This window comes from Macrosteles quadrilineatus, unplaced genomic scaffold (assembly GCF_028750875.1).
Source record: "Macrosteles quadrilineatus isolate MER2022 unplaced genomic scaffold, UCM_ALF_1.0 Scaffold_5__1_contigs__length_97177068, whole genome shotgun sequence".
Classification (NCBI taxonomy): Eukaryota; Metazoa; Arthropoda; class Insecta; order Hemiptera; family Cicadellidae; genus Macrosteles; species Macrosteles quadrilineatus.
Genome location: NW_026542598.1, coordinates 32,835,744 through 32,859,347, shown reverse-complemented (window position 1 = coordinate 32,859,347; position 23,604 = coordinate 32,835,744). Strand labels below are relative to the sequence as shown.

General features: G+C 35.0%; 1 protein-coding gene across 5 annotated transcripts in view; it reads right to left on the bottom strand.

Annotated features, from left to right (window-relative positions):
• LOC128994011 (triple functional domain protein-like) overlaps positions 1-23,604 on the bottom strand; it is a 476,534-nt gene that overhangs the window by 367,785 nt on the left and 85,145 nt on the right. For all 5 annotated transcript variants that reach the window (XM_054418203.1, XM_054418206.1, XM_054418204.1 and 2 more), the window contains exon 3: positions 22,018-22,071. The gene's annotated coding sequence lies outside the window, so the exon portion shown is untranslated. The remainder of the gene's footprint in view (positions 1-22,017; positions 22,072-23,604) is intronic.

The window sequence follows — 23,604 nt, the reverse complement described above, 5'->3', positions numbered from 1 at the left end:
TGACAAGCAACGCGGCGGTGCGTACAAATCCGCCTCAAAGTTTGTACACAAGTTGTTAGCTTTGACTCTTGTAGTATATCCTGACAAGCAACGCGGCCGTGCTTACAAGTCTGCCTAAAAGTTTGTAAACTTAAGCAACAAGTGCAGCGTTACAAACACAGTTATGTATTGACTTTCATAACAAGTTGTTAGCTTTGACTTGTGAAGTATATCCTGACAAGCAACGCGGCGGTGCGTACAAATCCGCCTCAAAGTTTGTACACAAGTTGTTAGCTTTGAATCTTGTAGTATATCCTGACAAGCAACGCGGCCGTGCGTACAAGTCTGCCTAAAAGTTTGTAAACTTGAGCAAAAGGTGTAGCATTACCAACACAATTGTGTATTGACTTTCTCATCGAGTGTTAGCTTTGACTTGTGAAGTACATCCTGACAAGCAACGCGGCGTTGCGTACAAGTCTGCCTCAAAGTTTGTAAACTTTAGCAAGATGTGTAGCGCTACCAACCCAGTTATGTATTGAGCAACAAAATCAACTCTCGGTGGAAAAAGTAAGTTCAAGAAACTGTATCAAACTGTTGCTGTATAATCCAGACTAATTGAAATCAAATTCAGTTGAGTGAAGGACGTTTCTAAGAGTGGATATGGGGGGAGAGAGAGAGAGAGATAGAGTGGGTGAGTGGGGGGCGATGAAGGAAATAGATGGAAGGACCAACTGATGTTTGGCGAAGCGAAGATCTCATCAGCCCTGCCTTCATCGCCATATTTGCCCTCTGCTGCTGACTCTGATATTAAACTGAATTCATCTCTATAATGTTCAATCTTCTCGATTTGATTTTACACTGGTTTCTAATGAGGTCTCTGGACATTTCCAGATAGCTAGAAATTGTGTTTCCTGGTTGATACAGATACATTTTGATAACGCAGTTCTTCATTCTTTGCCTAGTGTTGAGGAGTACATTTTAATGCTTAGTTCAAATTGTATTTTGATACTTCAAGAAACAATACATTTAAAATAGAACATTCTTTCTCAATCGTTACGTTACGTATGCTTGAATTATATTAGGCATACATTTTTAAAATGTATATTGTGTAAGTGTGTACGTGAGTACGATGATGCATACATAGTTTACTCAAGACAAAATCCAATACGCATATCACTTTTGCTATCATCTTGAACATGATAGCAACATATTGGTACGTATTATTGTTTTCTTTCGTAATTTTCTTCTTGAATCGACTAGGCTACATACTCATGTGGTTTCTTTTGATTTTCCAGTTTTGGCGGGTTTATTGATTTCGTTGTTAAAGGAATTCTCTCACCAGAAGACGCGGCCAGAATCCTGATCAGCTGACGATGTTAGTCAGTGACACAACTACACTGATTCTTATACCTTCCTATACTCATTCACTAATTATGGTATAAATACGCATCTGGGTGACACCTCCATCTCAATTGATAATTGATAATCACTAGACATCACAAAGACCTTTAATAAATTATGGAAAATTTCCACAATAGCTCCAAAATAACAAAATTTTAAGTTTTAACATCAACATCTCAAAAGCATTTTTACGAAAGTAATTTCTAGTGGTTTCTAGACTCACTTCTGGCCTAGTGATTTCTACCAGCTATCTTTTAGCGAACCACCACTATTCCCGACCACCACTATTCCCGATAAGCAAATCGCCAATAAAATCAAATAACTGATAAGCCGATCACACACAATGAAAATAAATCCACAAAGAGGAACCCAAACAAAAGTATTCCGTTGGTCATAGTCCGTATAGGAGGCCAAGGCCAAGGACCTGAGGTGCTGTAGTGGCGCTCAGTTAGTTACTGATACAGAAACTGGTATAACGAGTCACCAAACACACCTCTCTGCACGCTCTGTGATCACATCATCCGCTCTGTTTATGTACTTGTCACGCGCGGCGAGCAAAACAAGGATGGCGCGAGGATACCGCCTTGCGGGACTCCCGTATCGTGGCCTTGGAAACACGTTATGATTCATTTTTCTAACTTGACGCTAGGCTCTAAGCCGGGACCGACTATTACTTCAGACTAAAGCAAGCTAGGTAGTCATGGCATCACTGTACTTGACTATCAAAAAGATTATTTGATAGTCTAGTCACTGTAGTCACTGTAGTCACTGTAGTCACTGTACTTTCACTATACTTGATGTAACCGGATTTAAATCTGGTTATTACTTGTAAATACTAATTTGAGAGATGTTACAAGTGTGTACAATATACGATGAAACTAAAAAAAAGCCATACAAAGAAAAGATTTATACACTTTAATATTTTTATCTATGATTTTTTACACGCCAAAAGGATTTATATATTAATAGACAAGTACGTTTCTTTAAAACCTTTTTTCTCACCTCGTGTGCAGGGAAAATATACGCTCAAAGTTAGAAAAACGCTTTACTGTACATGTGCAGAATCCCTTTATAAACTAAAATAGGCTCTAAAACAAGCACACAAAAATAAAAATAAATAAATAAAATAAAAATAAAATTACATGCGCTTTATAAGTTTCCACGCTGGTGACGAAATAACAACGAAATATAAACAGAAAATCAAAACAAATGGAAGAAATTGCAATTCCATGTTTTTTTTACAGTGTAGGGTGAAAATAGAGAAGTCTGTACATTAAATATCTTTGGTCGAGTTTTCGACCACTGACCGACCTCGTAAAATATATTGTGTGGAGTAATCAAAGTACGATTTCGACTATAATCATTTGTAAAAGAACATTTTTACAGTTTAAACTACAACGTAGTTATTATCGTATAGAGTAAAACTATTAATTTACACTAAATACATAAATTTGTTAGAGACCTATATGTACTAGCGACCCATGTGAACCATTCAGGCAACATAGCCAATACCTCCAACGCCCAATACCTCCAATATTCGACGTAAATTAATTTCAAATCCGTTCAAACAGACACTCTCCAATACCAGCAACCTGCAAACATTTACCCCAGAACGCATACAGATGTAGCGGTTATATTTGCCCATCAAGAGCGGCGCTGTAGCACACGTGATTGCCAATGATCGACCCACTTAACTTCATTTGCCGGCGAGCAATTACGGTTAGTTATTACATCGATATGAGTCTGATTAATAATTATGTATGTACATACAGTGTAATTGGTGTAAATGAGTCGTAATCAAGTGATAATAAACAATACATAATCAGTTGCATGATGTAAAATCATTTTATAAATATTATTTTTATGTTATACAGTATTGTTGACCGAGAGAAACTGTTTAAGGAAAAAAACTATCTAGAAACTTGGTATCTCTATTTTATTTACTTCATTGCCGATCAGCTGATTGCATCGTTGCATTGTTGTCTTAGTGTGTTGGTCTTATGAGGAATTTATTTATGAATAAGGCTCAACATTGTGTATTCACGAGCTCAAGTATGTATTGTACAAGTAATTATTATGTATGAATTGTTATGTATTGTAATTGATGTTTCCAGCTATGATTCCAGGATGAGATAAATTAAATGTTCCAAGACTTTTAGCGAATTTCCTTATAGGGAAGTAGCTATTACCGAAGGTGGCACGGTAAGACCTGGGCGCGGGAACGATTTACTTGCTCGTTTTAATGTGCCCAGAGGCTATACAAATTTACTTATTCCATATGCTATCACCATTTGGACAACCACTTTCAGACTCACTTTATCATTCGGATTGAAATTTGCTTAAGCAACTTTTGAACTGTTATTCAATGTCTTCTTTATCTTTTAACAGAGTGTATTGGCATCCTTTAGTACTTTACTAGCCACTTGGGCTAGGTAAAAAATACCCTGTATTAAGACAATTCTACCTCTTAGTAGTTAGCTAGATGTGTAATTTAAAACAACTGAAACCAAATATTATGTAAACAAATAGTCACAATCTACTGTAAACCTAAATATAGTTGCAGAATCCTTGTTTCCTTTTTAAGTGCAATGTAATTAACAGAAGTGAACAAAATAAAAACTCCTTCGAAAATCGCAATACAAGTCAGAAAATCGTTACTAAAATACATAAAAAATGCCAAGATACTAATGGGGTACATTTAATCATCTACTGTATAACACTTGACATATTTAGTAGAGTAGAACATAAGACGACAGAAATAAGGAAATAAATAAAACCCTGAGTAAGTAGTTACCTGAACTGTAAAATCCCTATTCTACGTACCAAGTTCTAGATACTTAAGGATCGCAAAGTCTTTAACTACAACCTACAACTTAGTTTGGTTAAATCCTCTTAGTTAAGTGTGTAACACTTTACCTAATTTTGCAAGTTAACAAAATTCTTCAACAAGACCCAAAAGTCCATGTTTGAAAGAAACCCTAAGATAAGAGTGCACTGTAGCAATATTGTAGGATTATTGTTACCAAAGAACATTTTAAATGCATTCCTGAAATTGTTATGGAGAAAAAGTAATCTGTTGTAGCTTACTTGTATATGGATATACAGGGTGACCCTAAACAGCCAAACTCGGAAAAATCATTTTATGGGTAAAAAAAAATCAAAACATAAACATTTGTTCCAAAAGACGTTTTGTTTACCAGATACACACAGTTTTGTGTTTTATACACAAGCAATTTTATGTTTAGATTGTTAGGTACCACCGATATTTATGCAACGTGGTATGTAGTATACGTTACGGTAGATGAGACCTATGTTAAAAAATAGCTTGGTTCAATTCAATTCATCTTTATAATTACATTTTTTTAAATGGCTGGTTTTATGAAAAATTATCTTATCTCCGATATTTAACATATCTTAATTATTCCATCCAACTTACCTAACACGATAAATTACGTAATGAGGTCGTTGCATTGTTGTAATAAGCGTAGTCTAACACATGAAGACCTATTTCACATACTGTATTGACCCATCCCAATGAAGATTTAATATCTCTGACGCAACACCGCATTTGCTCGTAGAGGTGATCGCGTAGTTTTATTCGACCGCAGTCCCGTTTGCTTTGCATCGCCTCGTGGCTGAACTGGTTTTGTTAATTCTCTCGTGTCTCGTACACAATTATTGCACCACGAGCAGTCATCTAGATTAACACGTTCTGCTGTTCGTATCACGCATTACGAGTACAGTATATATACAAGTACCGTAATAGAAGAAGCTTGAGGAGAGAGGAAAATGGTCGTAGCAATTTGTCTATATACTTGAGTTGATAACTAGTTAATTTGAAATTAGTGGTGTATGATTAATTTTATTGAAAATGCAATACCGTAATTACATAAATAGCACACTGTATTTCATTCTAGTTTTAAAGGAGGCCAGTTTTTAATTCCTCTCTTTAGTTCATTAGTCGTCAACACAATAAGTTACTGTAAAATCACGTATTCGTTCTTTTATTTCCAAGTTCGTTGTTTATGTTAGACCTAAGTGTACCTTTTGTAGATTATATAATATATTTTGTGTCCACGATAATTATCATAGGCTGTAGGAAAAGTTTAAAAAATTATAAGAATAAAATAGAACCCCTCTATGAGAGGCGCAGTTTACTAAATTCTCTTTGAAAAAAACTGGACCGAAGCATATAATCTTGTTTCAAGGTTATATTTAACTAGGCTCTATTTTGGGTTGTTTTTCACATTACTTTAAACCTAGAGGTTGCTGCATTATCACTTACATAAATCTATTGTGAATTGGCAGGATTTAAGCCCAAAACCTGATGGACCAAAGTCCTACACTACTAGATCAGCTCACTCCCCTGATTCAAGGTAAACAAGACCAATTTATTTTCTTGTACTAGATACAAATCATATACAAATGCCTCTGAGAGTGCGCGTCCGTAAAACTTGTATATAGTACTTATCACTATTGTCATCTTAACAATGTTTTCTTTTTTCGCATATGGACCACAGTAACCCCGCAGTTAATAAATTAACATTACAATCATCAACAAACATGTCTCCCTTTATGTTTAATTCAACCGCAGCCAACACCACTACACACGCACACACTAGCAGCCATTACTATTACTTATTACCCACAGCGCCATTAACGTGACTGAGGTCAGCGCCATTGAAGCCACTACCTACACTCCCACGTCAACCGCCTTGGTCCCAATGTCACTTCCTGCGACCTCAAGTCAAGCGTTCAACTATCAATCCTTACTTCACTAAACAAATTTAAATGGTGCCTTCAAGAAGAGGCAACTATTGACATTTGTCCTATACAACTTGGGTTTTGAGACAGGGTAGGTTAGCTTTAGATAAAAAAGGTAATATCACCTTCATTTGCACAGGGTCCAAATGGATCAAACTATTTATTTACCATTAGAAATCGATTTATGCTTTAATTTTTTTTTAGTTTCGAAGAACAAGAAACCTTTACCTCAATAGTAATTACACATGAGTTACACAGCTTAAGTATTTTTTATTTTATTTTTTTAGAATGAATCTGCAAAAAAGTTATGGAAAAGTAAGTAGGAGGAACGAATAATTTAGATGATCACATCTTAATTTTTATTTCAAACCTTAACTGTGCATCATCATGTAGTACTATAGTCAGTGAACTAAGACACAGAAGTAAGGCCATGACTCCAGTGACAAGATAAGATCGCAGGTCTTGAATCCACAATAACTTTGTAGCCAACGAAACTATAGTCTGTATAACGGAACCTGTCTCCTGACACTTCGCATAGGCCAGTCTTCAGGAAAACGAATGGTCAGGAGAATAGTTCCATAATACAGATTATACCACTTTCTTTAGCTACTGTGTGGCGAAAACATGGAGAAACATTTAATATTGGGTTAAAATTACCCAAAGTTATGAAAACTCGGTCAAAAAAAATTTCTGGTATAAAAAATAAAAACATAATTTCAAATGTATTGCTATAGCTATTCAGCAAAGACAATTATTAAGTATTACCACCGCTACTGATCTGGTCGAAACCAATTCCATGTGTTTAGAGTGAAGTGAATGTTGAATAATTAATCAATTTATCCACCACCAAGAGGCAAGTTATAGTTATTATAGTTTGCAACGTTTGGAATATAATATATTTACTAGTTTATACATACAATACGTAAAATGATTTTTATTTGGCACTCTTGAGAACAATATTTACACACAAGGTGTTCAAAACTCTCTCCCGAAACTCCGTGGTCATGTTCCTTAGGTCAAAAGGGAAAAAATATCATATAAACGTATGCCCTACCTCGCTTAGTTTTCCGTCTGTCGATGTGTATGTATTTAAGGAACATGCCCAAGGAGATTCGGGAGAGACTTTCGAAACACTGTATATTAATACCAATAAGCACATGACAATCATATGTTGTCTTAACTTTCAACATTGGCTAAAGAACTTTCCAGGAACGAAATCACTAAATTAACTATCACAATCCAAGTTAAATTCTTCATTTATCACCTCATCCATAGCTTCGATAACAAATACTTCATTAAAGTCATAAATACAGTATAAAAAGTCTGTCTTCCGTCTCCTGAGTTAGCTGACAGATTGTTTAAAAGATTATTGCTTTCATTTGATCATTCTATTGTTTTGTTTTTGTATACGCAAACATGGTTATTACATATCTTAATAAAATTAACAGCTAAAAAATGTCTTTAACTTCAACAGATCAAACAGGATAAATAAATGACATTACAGAAAAAAGATGTTTCGATTCCCTTTGCGAAACATTTGCCTGATTTTCAAGAGATCAAATATTCAAATACGTCGATGAGTAAAAAATGCACTGAAAAGCTGCAAATCTGACTATTCCTCGAGGGAAATCCACCTCAGCCTATCCATTGCCAGGGATTATATTTGTATTGGCTGTCGAGTATCAAAGGTACATGTGGTATTCCCTAAGGAGGAAGGTTATAGAGGAAAATTGTACATTATAAAAACAAAAGCATATATAGAGAGAAAAAAATTATCGAAATACTTATTCATTATCTGAATAGTTTCTGTTTGTTTCTAGTTTAAGCCCTGGTACTTTGGTATTATACCGACCACACCTAAATTGGATACCATTAGGTTAGGTGTGGTAACCTAACCCAATTTAGGTATGGTCGGTACAATACCAAAAGAATTCGCTTTGATGTCATCATAGTGTTAACTTTCTCATTGATGGATTTCTTATCTTTATCGTTCCGCTGACAGCAGGAAAACAATATTGTTACCCAAGTACAAAATCTACTTTTTACGAGTATTGACGTCGATTAAAACTTAAGAGTTTTGATCACTTCTGTTTATTACTTGTTATTAACTAACTCAGGAGATGATAGAATATATTACAGACATAAGTGCTTGTAAGATAATTCTAGTTTTCTTGCAGGAGCTGTAAAATATTCCCTATTGCAAGAGAAAATGCACAACCATCTAATAAAACTAAAGCCTAACAAATAAACACAAATCAAAACAGGCTTTACATTTTACAACGGAAAAAGATATATACTTACAGTATCTAAAGTAAATGATTTCATGTGAGAAAAATATTAAGTTTTTACGCTGCAAACGACTTTACATACTTATTTTTGGTTCGATAAGGTCAAAATATGATTCATACATTCATGCAGAATTAAAATTTCCTATAGTTTTCGTTAATTAATTACACAAAGATCAAAATATCTTCGTTCTTAAATGTCAATAACAATCGTATCAAAAAAAGTCTAGCAAATAGTTGAAAATAGCTACTACACATACAATATTTTACAAATGCTACAAACCAATTAACTTCCTATAGTTTGCAAAATACTAGTTAAATTTTCTTCAACCAATTACCAGTGCGAAGACAAACTACTTGGCCGCTATTAAGATACAATCATGGGGAATTTGCATAACAAATTACCTTCATTAGCGATTAATTAGCAAGTATAATTGACAAATTGGGTCATACACTAGCATCACTGGAAACACGAAGATATATGGGACATGATACGCCGTTGGTGCAGTCGAAGAGAATTACTGCTAATTCAATGAAGGGAAGGAATCAGGCTTGTTAGCTCTTCAACAAGACAATAATACGGGCTCATAACACGTGGTCTGTGTGTGCCTTAGTGTGGGGTCTACTCACATTTATGTTTATAATTAAAAAACAATTTAAACGGACTCATACTGATATGTATTTCGAATAAACAGATAAAATAACCACTTCTAAGTCTGAATCGCACTTCAGAATCATCAGTCGCACTGGAGCCTTTAAACTGCTAAATTGAACCTGAAATTTTAAATATTCAGTTATAAGAGATTTTTTAAATATAAGACATAAATATTCTTGCTCGAAGTAATATTAATATGGAAAGGTAGGTAACTTTTTTATGACTTTAGCGCATGATTATTCTAAGGTTCTAACACGAAAAGACTAATTACAGTACCGTGTCGTCAGAACAAATCCACATTACATGAATAAACAATTTGCATATATATCCAATTGCAAAAACCTCAGTAATGACAAATAGCAAAAATTTAATGAACCACAGCATTTTAAAACACATACAATTGTACTTGACATCGTTGGAGTAAACATAACAATATCGTCATGGATTTTAATATTCAATGGTAATACACAACTAATTGTGATTATTTACGAATTAAAATTGAAATTAGTAGCTAACCAAATCATCTACCTTCTAAACACAAATATCATCAAATAATCTGTTTCAACTTTCATCAAATGTAAAGTCTTTAAAGTGTTCAACACTATGGTAGTAGGTCAGATATGTTTTTACCATTTTCAAAGACGAACGTACTGTGAACATTAGTTTACTTTCAGGAAACTAAACTTTCTTGTTAAATAGCTGTGAATAAAACGGGTAAAAAAATGAGTACATCCACATCCAACATAAAACTGCTACTACATTTACAACTTACTCGAAAATTACCACTTTTAATTCATGCCAATTCCACTTGCACTTTATACCGCATTTAAAGCACTTATATCAAAATTCTATTTCAACTCATCCTTGACACACAAGTGCAAAACCCGCTTACCGCACGTAACCGCTGCGGCACTGCCCATCCATTAGGAGATGTTATGACACATCTATAAACATGTCAATGGGTCATGAGTAACTCTTGGAAGGCCCTGAAGAGAGACTAATAATAACCAGTCTCCGTCACATCCTGTACGTCCTCCTCTGTTTTTGCACTCTCTTTCTCTCTTTCTGCCTCTTTCGTCACTTTACGCTCATTACGCTCATTTTCCGCTTCTTGATGATCAACTGACTCCAAAAACTCACCCGCGCCACATTAATTCCCTAATTTAAATTTGTTATAGGAAATCTCAAGTCATATCCACGCCGTCACTTAATAGTACTTCGTAATGTTCAACAACTGTATAAAGATTATTATTTCAAACAATTATTATCGTTAGATGCATTTGGTAACATTTACAAGTATGTAAGGGATCACGTACAGATTGACGTTAATTTCTGATTTCTATCAAATATTCAGAATGTCAACCAATACAACCTATACAACGACTTATTGTAAGCTATAACATATTTTACGTCTCTTCAAATATCTCAATAACATAAAATAAGGAAGAAAACAGAGTTTTAGACCCTAGTGCAATATGCGATTGGCCCACAGGACTATGTTCTTTTTATAATAAAAAAAATGGCGACAGGTGGTCCATTTACATGGGATATCTTTAGTATTCAAAAGTTAATGGTACAAGTGTACCGTAGCCTATCTAAAATCTATGAATGAAAACACAGCCCTTATACGTAGTCATCAACTCACTGTTCTTCCAGCAGCCGATCACGACGTTATTGTTTTCAGGTCGTATATTTTGATTGAACCTCCAGGGTAAAACGTGAGTTGAGCAGTCGGGTTGGTTGTTCTGTATTTGTGAAAGAAAATAACGAGTTTGCAAAGTGGTATCTCCAATGTTCAACATATGAATGATATCTGAACGGTTTAGAATGACGGTTTTAATCAGGCTACTTTGTTTTGTTTGACTTTGCAAACTGTAACTTAGTAATGACCTTATACGACCATATACAAATTATGTCAACCAAATTACCTACGTTCCAACTTTTTCATATTTGATCAACAGAATGTTTAACGGAATTTTAGCTACTAAGAAATCAAAATGAAAAAAAAAACACCAAGACATACATTTAAACCTACTTTCTGTAATCACGAACATAACAATCAATAAGCAAACCAAGAGAGAGTAATTAAATGTAGTCCTTCTCCTAATGAGTACATTACACAGGTATTTAGCAAATGAAACCATTCGCGATGCCCTAGTTCATCGTAAAGACCAGGGAGAAAGTAAATACGACATTAACGACGCCGGCTTGTTGCAAAAAGTGACGCGATTTGACAGCAATATCAGGCCAGGGCAACAGTGAAACGCTGCAGACGTTTTAGATGAAACTGCAATTTAAATTGGCAGCAAAAAACACGCCTTGATCGGGGTTCGGATCAAAGAACCGCTAGGCTAAAGGCGGTGACACACTATCGATCTTTTCCCCGATCAAGACCCCGAACCGAGCAGGGAGAAGGGAGAAGGGAGATAAATATCAGCAAAATTTTACTCCGAACATTTCCCCGAACATGACCAAGACCAGACGAATTCTACCGAGCGCGGCAAAAGGAAGTTTGGAGAGAGATAGAGAGTGTGTGCGAGTGAGAGCGCGGAACTATCAATGCTAGCGCAGGCGGCCGCTCGGTGCGGCGCTCGCGACGATGTACGGGGCAAATATGTACCGTGACACACTATCGTACATCGGACCGTACATCGGACCGATCTTTTCTTTGATCTTTCGCCAAAAAACCGCCTCCAGAGCGCTCGTCTCCCTGCTCGGCCTGATGTCTTGTTCGGCGTCTTGATCGGTGTACGGACTCGTGACACACTATCGAACATCCTCCCTTCGACCTCCCTTCTCCCTTCTCCCTGCTCGGTTCGGGGTCTTGTTCGGGGAAAAGATCGATAGTGTGTCACCGTCTTAAGCAGATTGACGGTTTCCGTTAGAAAACCTGAGGTATGTAGGTAGTTTCTGAAAACGTTACAAGCAAGGGAATCAAACGTGTAGATGTAGGTGTGTCGAACATATAAATAATACAAAGGTATGAATCAATAAAAATGCTGCAGAAGATAACCATCGCGCCTTGGTACGTCACCAACAAAATACTGTATGAATTCATTGAATTATCCACTGTCAAAGACATAATTATGATTGTGAAAGAAAATATGTTTCAAAAATGGAATCAAAACCAAACCTATTAGCACAAAACTTTCTTAACAACGCAGACACAGTTTACAGACGTAAAAGAGACCCTCAATTCTCGACCTGCTCTTTAGATTTGTGTGAAGTGGTTCATTTTAAAATGTTGTTAACTTAACAGCTATTTTAATGCCTCTAAAATTACACAGTCGAAACTAGACCATTCTTCATTACCATTGCAATAAATGTTACCTCATTATAAGTATACAACATTATCCATGTCGGTTAAGTTAAAACGTGTATGCTTTACAATGCCTCCCAACTTCTCCCATAGCTCAAACTGGCAATTAACATGGCTGGATTCTGCCGTGATTCAACATCAACTACTTTAACGGAATAAAAGAGCAAAACAGTCGTAAGAAGTAGATAAAAATCCTTTTGAAAAAAAGCTAGTCAAACAAATAAAGTTCAAATACACTGGTTGATTCAAACATTATCAACGTCTGGTGAACCCGGAAGCGTTGGCGTTTGGAATAATTCACTAAGTTTCTTGTAGGTTTCTAGCGTTACTTCAACATGTATATCTCTAACTAGGCGTAACTTCAACACACCACCTTTAAAAACCACCATTTTTAAATAGGGATAAAACATGTAAAATCATCAGCACTGTTTTGATGCGTCCTTTCGTCTACTGTTCAAATCGACATCTAGATAAATCTAAGAACACGTTTTTATAAGATATAGAGCCTTTTAATTTTTCTGTTGAAAAATATTCGGCATTGGTGTTGAAGATATATGAGTTAAAAACCCCGTAAAAATAATGTGACATACTCTCTCATGACTAATTTTAAAATTTTCTCAATTTTGATTAGCAAACTGCTAAAGCATTCCTTAATAATATTCCTTAGTAATATATGAACAATAATTTAAAAAGACGCCCTCCAGCTACTAAACATACTTATTCATTCCGATGCATCTGACCTCTACGAAAGTCTCGAAAGAAAACAGACAATTAAAGCTAAACAAATAGCAGCTCCCAGACAGAGACAATAGGATGGTCAAGTGATGAAAGATATCCAAGGTGGTCTGTGGAGACAATGCTGGCTACAAACCGTCGTACGTCTGGCTGTCAGGTTATAATAAATGTGACAGGCACATTTATTTTAAGCTCTCAGTATGGCCTTGCCGATGATTGTTCTATGGATAGGATATTCTACGATACAATACAACACTACAAGAGATTTCTTGAGTCGTTCTGACAGCCTTTCTGTTTTCTAGATTACATACCTTTGGACCGGATCACGTAATTATTACATAATGGTGATTAAGGGAATTTAAACACATATAATATCATCGTCATGAAAACACTTTATGGCCTCCCTGTAGCAGCAAACCTAAGTACAAATTAAATTAAAGTTATTAAAATCTAAGCTAGTCTGGTGGTTTTAAGTGATTAATGCAAAATCCAACAAGGTTACTGGAAATTCGCTTAGTCTGCAGGTTTGCTACGGCGAGGGTTTTTGTTAGTTAGTCCATGTGAATAAGATACTTTAGCAAACAATAAGTCGGCATATAAGTTTTTCATAGTTAGAATTTGACGCAGAAAATGTATATTTTTCTGATGTACTGAATTGAACTGAGTAAAAGTTTTTTTTTAATACTTCAACAAAATCATGTAAGGTTTAGTAATACCAATAGTCAAAGATACCACTTCCAAAACAGATCCAATCATGTTAAAATCACTTTTAGATTATAAATGAAATTGGAACTAGAAACACCTGGAATAATAAGTCTTTCGATCTAGCGCACACGATGGTCATACTTATTACTAATATTATACATGTTACGCTAAATTTTAACAATTAATTCCTAAATTAATATTCATTACAGTAACGGTTTTATACCTTTTTTACTGTACTGCAATATAAATATTTGTAAATGTTATACAAACTTACTAAACCTAACTACTTACTATGATTACTATGATACATCAAATAAAAACTATGTTAAATAAAACCAGCAGTATTGTGTTCTTTGGTATAAAATATGTTCAGAAGCAATACCAGAATCTATAATGAAGCATATATAGAAGAATTCTTGTACCATTGGAATAATCAGTGTTGTGTGTGATTGTTGTTGGAACCAAAACGAGTCTCGTCGTGGTTGGCTGAAATAGAAAAGCAATACATCAAAGCTATAAATCTAGTGTACCGACCACATGAGGCAGGTGGGAGAATAGCGAATAAAGCCCGCCTGGCGACAATGAAGGAACATGTGATATACTGCTGTAGACCAGCCCCAACTTGCCTCATATTGCCTCCAATAGACCATCGATGAACACACTATATCAATAGAATTGTTAAATGTTTAAACTAAAAGATACGCATTTTCCAAATTGAATATTAAAGATAGCAAGTTAAACATAGAGATTCATTTTAGTTTTAATTGAAAATGTATGGACTTTGTATTGCGTTAAGCATTCTAACTATTACGTTTTAGGAGGTAAGAAAACTCCTCCCGTTTTCAAGCGATTCTATATACTGTATCTTGTGTAAAAAGATAAACATAAATAACATTAAAATATTTTTCTAACCAGTTAAGTTGCATACGCTAGTTAGGTAAATGTACATTATAATCACTTAAAAGCGGGAAGAGCTCTCTTACATTCGTAAACGTTAAAGCTCTTACTAATAAGCAAAGTAATTCTATTTACCGTACATTTGAAATAATTATCAAATTTTAAAACAACCTCACAACCTAAGCTATACATTTTTCAAAATGTTTTCAACCCGACAAAAATTAATTATGTATAAAGGCCCAATATGTTAAGCACTAAATTAGTAAATGATGTATGTAGCTTACGTATACAGTGTAATTGTATGTGAATGAAAGAGGTGTAATACACAAACAAAGATCAAGCATAAAATATTAAAAGTAAGTTTTGACACCTAACAACTAACAACAACAAAGGTCAACAAACAACCAGACAAGGGTCGTTGACCTAGAGGTGTTGTTTGACGAAGGCGCCTCCAGGAGCAGCCTGTGTAGAGTCCCGCTTTTTAATTAGCTTTATTCATCAAATTGAATCTGGCTGGCAGGCGCGAGTGTATGTGCTCGAGTATAATGGTAAACTTTCATGATTATTAGTGTGATTTCTCTTTTTGGTATTCCTAATACCGAATACAACAGCATGGAATGTAGTTATTAGAGAACACCTTAGAGGAATCTCTCCTCTCCGCTATGCACACGATTCTGGGGCCGCAAAACTTAAAATTTAGCCATCGGTGCGAAATATTCTATTACATGAAGTGAAAAGCCTTTTTTTAGAAAGTAAAAAAATAATTTACCTAGATAACACATCGACGGAAAAAGTTAAATATAAAAGATTAAACTTTACTGATTATAACCAGCAGTTTTTGTCGTCAATTATCGTTTTGCCATAGATTGGTATTTCCATAACATAATATTTTTAACGATAGTGCAAATTTGTTATATCAATTCTCAAAACAACGCCTTTCTGAGATTTTATTTCATTACTAGTACGGTATACGTGACATATAATATACTATTGGATCCAATAAATTGGTCTTTCAATTTTGCTTGGTAAAAAAGTTGGCGTAATGGCACAGCCACCTCTAATACGTGTATTAGAAGTGGCTGTGGTAATGGTCATACATCGATATAAACTCATTACACAAATATTAGAGCAACAACTGTATGGATCATTTAGAACAAATGACGTCACGGGCGCAAAAGTAAACATATATGCATTAAAATTATTATTATTGAAATGGAACTTGTCAATAAACGTCCAACCCATACTTGTTGACTTAATTCTTTAATTTTATGATCCATGCCATTACTGTTCTAATATCCACACCATTTTTGTGGCTCATTTTATTGTACTACGTTAGTTAATTCTAACTCTAAAACATGTGGCTGTAGCATGGGGATTGGATATCTGGACGGGCATTAATTGCGCCCACTGACCTGAGTCAGGTAGTCGGGTATTCCTGAATTGCGCCAACTACTCCAGGGAGCCGCCCAATACGTTCATTAACTGCCCCCAGTGGCGACCCTCTTTGACTGAATCACGAGTAAGTTAGGTAAGGTTGGGTTTGGTTAGGTTAGGTTAAGTTAGGTTAGGTTAAGTTAGGTTAGGTTAAGATGCAAACAAGGCGAACCCTTCTGCCGGCAACTCACCCCAACCTGGTTTGGACTTGGGCGTAACTAAGAACATTTTTTGGGACCTTTAAAGGGCTTAGTTTGACACAATGCACGACCGAATATCTAGTTCTATCATTCAAATATGCCAATGGTGGCTCAGATTTGCTAGATGGCTCATATACATACAGTTTCAACATAGATTAAACAAACTAAGATGAAAGCCTAAGTTTACACCGTGTTTATCCTCACTGCGCTGGCGCAGCTCGGCCAAGGTCCCGGGCCTTGTTTGGTGATAATAAAGCGGTCGGTCACCGGACCTGTGGGAACACATTACTTCACTGCGGGGCTTCTCACGACCAGAAACACGTCCAACCTGAGACAGTTCTCATACGTTATAGGAGTCAGGTGTTTTGACATCCTTTACATCCTCGGACGCTACATTCTAGTCCGGAATTGTTATATACATTACTCCAGGCTAGGAACTCTAAACATTCTCCACTATCAAGAACACTGCAAACCATTAAAACATCTCACATTAACATCCCTGTACCTGGTTGATGTAATAACTCAAGCAATACAATTAAATCCAACGAACTGAAACCCGTAACTACAATACCAGAAGAAAAATAACCTAAATTTACCACAGCATATACTGGAAAAAATTGCAAGGACCCTAACATATAGAGGGATGAACCTATACAACCTACTACCACATCGGCTAAAAAATATTTCAGATACAAGAAAAATCTCCTCGATCACCCATACTACGCAGCCTAAACGAATTCCTACATGAGCATATATTTAACAGAAAACAATAGAAACCTGAAACTAGAAACAACAAAGCCAGAAAAACAAAGAAATAAAAAAAAGAAAACGATGACGCCTTCCCCAATCTTGATGACTGCGGAGGAGAAGAACGGCAGTAAGCAGTAATTAAGTAGTAGTAGGTCTAGGATAACGGCATTTTCACCCAAATACTTCATTAGGGATTGAGCCGCAAAACATAATAAACAGCGCAATAAATACTTGAGAAGCAACTTTCATCCACCGGAATAACGGGATTAAACGGTGAGGATTATCCTCCCGAAGTTGCAAATGGTCATCGGCACACCATGTTCTGTCAACAAGATTAATTTAGCAGCCTAACAAAAAAAATAATATACGTAAGGTCAATTTAAAACGTGGTTCACATCCAATATTGATTACGAACATACATAATCAAACGAACATTTACTATAATGGATTACGTAGTGTCTAAAAGACACAGATATAATCAGACAAGATATCCCAGACAGAGGGAGCGATGTTTGCCAAGTGTCTGAATATCCGTACTGTTTGTCCTTAAACACCGTTCACTTCTTGATATATCGTTTGCGGCTTAGGCTGTCTCACATTCGTTATCAATGTTTGTTTGGGGACCGTGTGCTTTTCGATATCGCACCCAACATAAACTAGACCAAACATGCGGTAAACATATAGATTTATAGTTGTGAATAACCGCATAATTTAGGGAGTGTATGTATAGATCAAGCCAAAACTAGAAGTTTATGCGTTCAAAAATTAGACGCATTACATTGAGGAACAAGTTTGATTAAAACACGTTAGGTTGTTGATGCAAGTTTTTTAATGTACCTTCCGATTGTTTTATTCAAGCGTATAGCACAAAACTTTTAGGATAGTAAAATACGAATCAAATATTAGACGAATACAGTAAAAAACTTCATGTAAAATGAATTTTTTTCACGTTTTTACAATTTATTGACACATTTAAAACTGATAAACAAGAATTTCGTAAAAGATATTACAGGGAATAATGGTAGGCCTACCTTAAATGCATATTTCCAAAATATTAATTTAACATTCTTATGTTAATCTAGAGGTATAGTAAACTGTTGCAGTTTACTTGTTTATGGATATATTTAATTCATAGCAGCAAACCTACTCATCAACAATCGACAGTCACCAATATGACTTTTTTATGTACATATTTTCGCTAAAATCCAATCAGACAAATTGAGATTCGCTTAGTGTGCTGGTTTGCTGCGGCAGGGGTATTTTAGATTGTTTGCATGTTATTTTAAAACTGTCCATTTTCGGTCCTGTGAGTCGCTCCGTTAGCCCTGCATTGTATCAGATCATCGATTGTGCCTTTGACTGGGTAATTACAAGCTCCAATGCTTTGACGCGTCACACACAAACTCTGCGTTCAACGAAGATAAATAATACTGATAAATACACTTTCATTTTAAAAGTACACGTAAATGCTGAGTTTGTTCCCCATAGAATGCTAAAATTGTAAAGTATTTCTTAAGTTGCACTACATTTTAGGTTATTTTAGTGCAAAGTTAGGGGAAAATACTATAAATACTATAAAATTAACACAATATTTATTTATTAATTGTGTAGTTCAACTCTAAATTAAATTGTCTCTACAACAAATTATAACCTAAGTGAAATTGTTTCACAAATAAGCAAATAAAATTCGTAAATAACACTGATGATTCATTGTTATGTCATTTTCGTATGCATAACTCTTTTAAAGGGAAAAATGTATACGTTACAGTTTTAAAGTTATAGTTACAAAAATGTTTTAGTAATTCAAATTATATTTTTTATGAAAGTATTGTAAAGGTACGTTCGGAAAACCCCGTACATCCTACAAATTTTTAAGACGATTTTTACCAAAGTAAGTTGTATGGGCAATCACATAATCAGACAGGTGATAACTTATGAAAATTAGTTAACTGTTATATACTAAAATTTTTACAAAAGTGGGCGTAAAATATTACTTTTCAAAAGTCTACTTTCGAATTCCAAAACAAATCGTTTTGGATATTACATTTACAAAGTCATATTGAACCTGATAAATATTATGTTAGCAAAACTAAAAGTTACGATCAATCCTAAACATGTTGATTAAATCATGTATCAAACTGCATTCTCATCATCATACTGTATAAGTTATGCTTAGAAAAGGCAGGTTTGACAGTATTTCGCCATACAAATAGCCCGTGTTCAAAACGTATTACAGAACAACCAGTAACAATACATTACAGCACTACAATACAGTGGCGGAGCGGCAGCAATACACAATACACAATACAGCAATCTGTCTCATCTTGGACCCTTAATGGAGGCAAACTCCCCGTGGACCATCCCGACCTTGTACTTCCTTCAACATCAACTTGTTCTCCAGTAAACTATGAACGCATTCTCAAACAATGACTTATTCAATGTAAAGGAAATAAATGTATCGTTATTGTATATTTAACAGTTTAAAATTGGAAACATTTTGCATATGTGGAATTACGTAACAACACTGACCAGGTTTCGTCACTTACACATTTTTCAGAATAATTTAGATTTTTAATAGCGATTTTCAATTACAATGGAAAATTAGATTTTCACAACAACTCTAGCGATTTTGATAAAAAGTTAGTATGGTACAGACCTTTTACTCTTAAAAAACTGTGCCCCCATAATTATGTAAAAATAATGGTTCAAAAGTTATTGCAACTTCTGTGATTTCCCCATAAATTATCATGGCTACCCCCACTGATTACCCTTTGTACCGATTTTGTTGTAAAAGGCAACAAATCAATACAGGTTAATGCGAAGAACAGTCAGCTGGTTTCAACAATAGATCAGTATAGACCAGAATGCACCACGCACTAAAGACGGAGAGGGGATAAGGTTTAGCCGGGCGGCCATCTGTTTAAATCAGTACTCAGTCCTTACCCAAGTCTCATCGTAGCTAGTTCGGTAAAATTGTTTATCGTTCGTGGAAATTAAATTCATTTCGCGGCGTTTGGTCGGCCAATCTTAAATTTCCTTAAAGTCGTTCAGCCTATATCCCTAAGGGATATAATTGCCTCGCGATCGGAAATTAGAATCAGTGTTTTTGTCAAAAAGTGCAAAAGTTCGTTACCGGCCAAACGCAGTCCGCCATTTGAAAATTTCTCAAACGATTCACGAGTTCAATTGATCGCGTGTTGTAGTATACCGGCTAGTTACGTTTTCCCATCCTTTCCCCTTTGTGTTATATTTGTGGACGTCCAGACTGTAAGTAATTTTGTGTATTTATTTGTTAAATTGAGATTTTCAGTGAGTCGCACTTTGGTAAATTTTCCTGTCTTGTTTTGTCAATTCATGTAGAATAAGCACATGTTCATAGGTTCGATCACAATTTGTTGATTTTTAAATCCATTCATATTGTTGCAATCCGCTTTATTTATTAGACTGTGATATTTCTATAGTATTAAGAATAAATATATGAAAATGTTTTTATAGGGTAATTCAGAGTTGCTTTGTAATATTTTTATATAGTATTTGAATTTTGCACAGAGTCATTATTAAAAGTACAATTCGTTACAGAGTGTCACAATCAGCATTTTAATTTGGGGGAATCATTTAATATCAAAGGAGGGATTAGGTTGCTGGTTCGGCTGAATCGGGAAGTGTTATCGGAGGCTGTGCCAGTTTGCATATAGACGAACCGCCAAAGTGCCAAATTAGCTATAAAACAATAAGCAACGTTCCAGTAAATATTATTACGATTAAACGCAATACTGTTTAATCAGTTGACCTTCGAGAATCGACCTTCATATTTACATCGTTGGCCAACGAACAGGACTTGTTTGGCACTGGTCGTCTCAAATTAAATTAAATACCACTCCTCCGTTGACACCTTCGAGATCGGTGTGAAACCGCGCCAAATATTCCCCTTTGAATAAATCCGTTCAACATTCTCAGACAGATCAATTCCGTCTGATTGTGTCACTCAAGGTCATATTTTTATATTGCACCACACAATCAGAAACTGTCAAACTGGAATCATTGTAAATCTTAAATAATGCTTAATAAATCAAATTGTACTCACTTTTAGTTCTCAATTACCTGGTAGTTCTTTATTATATGCTATAGTATCAAATTGGTAAACAAAAGGTAATTCAGTAAATAATAGGCCACTACAAAAGATTCACCTTTTAAGTGCAACACTAAACACTAGTGTAGTAGTGAGCAAGTAAATTCGGTGTAGAATTAAGACTGGTAAATTGCTCTCATTAAAGGTATTACTTTTTTGGAAGAACTACAAACAGTGCCAAGGGCGTCCCCTAAGGACCTTTTGGGAATATTTATATTTTGCAGGGCCCACTCATATTTTTTCAATAACATCAAGCTTCCACTGCCAAAAAGCTCTGTCTGATATTTTTATTTTCTGGAGTTCTTCCAACCCAGGGGCAACCAACATTTGTAAAGATTCATTTGAGAGCATTGCAAGGAGCAAATATATTTAAATACAATATTTAAATATATAAAAGTAGTAGGAGGGAGTTGTTTTTATTTTTCTTTACACCTTGATTAGGGTTGGTGTCGAGCTAATTAAAAAAGTATATTTCAGATTGCTGATACAGTCTATTTTATTCCTAGACTTGTGTATCTACAGCTTAGTACAGCTCTTGGACAGATTGCAGCATTGCATGGCACAAATATTGACGGAATTAATCTGGACCTCCAAGACGGAATTGGAAAACTCCAACCATTCGACCATCTTAGCCGTTCAACTATTTAACGTATAATAAGATTGAATCCATAGTAGACAGGCTGTTTCCTACATGTCAACGATAAATACAGAATCAATGTAGACTTGAATCAAGCGTGTTTTACTAATTAACATTTCAGGCTTACCTTTATTGTCTGCGTCGCAAATAGATCATGACGTCACTCCTCTCGGTATCCTTTCTGGAAAAAAAGAAAAACATTGAAGGTTTTCAACCTGAACAAATATTTATAATATGAGAGTTATAAATATTACATGTATTAGAATAAAGTATTACAAGATCAGGCCTGCTCTGTTGACTAGAATTTGTCATATGTGATAATTATACTAATTGAAATATGACCACGGAAACTATCGTAATTAAATTAATAACTATTTAACACTACACAAACAATGACAGGAAAAAAGTAGAATTAATTGACGTAAGTTGATTAGTTTATCCATGTTGACTAATATAATTGAAAGATTAGCTGCAAAAAATTAAGTTGATCATTAGGTATACAAGTGTTTAAGGGCGTTGATCATAAAGTACTAAATACAATTAAAACGTTGATTACGAAAAATAATATACATAAATTATACAGAATAAACAAATAACTAAAAGTTCGAGTTAAATTTATGCCACGAAGGTACTCAGGGGTATTTCCTTATATTTTAAGTATCATTCAAAAACTCAAAGCTCAACTCATTGTTTTAACGTCATTGGCAATGTTTGCTGTATTTAATGAAGTCCAAACCCTGGTCTTGCTAACTGTCTCACAGCAAATAACTTATTTACCTGTCCAACTTATTTTGTATATCAAATAAATCTCCTACTGACAAATAGTGAGGAACAACAAAACATAGCAATATACAAACATGTATCTCAAAAATCACAATAAAAAAATTATACAAAAATATAACGTCTACAATATGTATCACTGATGTAAAACGTTACAACCAAATGAATCAATAAAGATCAGTTTGCGAGAGGTAAAGTAGCCGATACAAACGAGGGCCATTAAAAGGGTCATTGGACGGCGGGTTTGTATTTTATTGTGAGCAATACGAGTGGTTATATCGACCAATAACTGTAACGGCTTCACCAACACGAGGCAATCTCGTAGGCTCATTGGTAGTCCAGACAGAGAGTTAATACGGTAGGTGAGTGAAATAGTCTAGCTTAAACCTGGGAATGCCTTGGAATTTTCCCTACTTGCACATAAAAAGCTTTTGCAGATTACTTTGAGCTAGGCCTGCAGTACCGCGTAATTATCACATAGCCAAATATACCCCCGCAGTAAACATGTAGGAAGCGAATTTCCATTTACCTGGCTAGTTTTCCACTAACATATTCCCAAAGTTATCAAACCTAGTTCCTGTAAAAAAAACAAACATTAAATTAAAATTAGTGCCTAGGTTTGATGCTGCAGGGAAGTTAATGTGGTGTGTTTTCAATTAAAATGCTGATAGCTTAGTATGCAATAAACATAATTTCCAAATTTGATTAAACTAAAACAAGCAAACTACAACAGTTTATTTTTCCCTCATGATAAGAATATGGGAATTTAAAATGTACATTTTTTTATTCATTCCGTGACCGTTAGGTACACAACACTTCAATGTGCTAAATTATTTTTTATGAGCTCTAAAAAATTGTTAAAAATAGAAGTTTCAAACTAGAATGTTTTTGAGGTCAAAAACGGGAAAAAAATCATTACGTCCTAAAACACCCA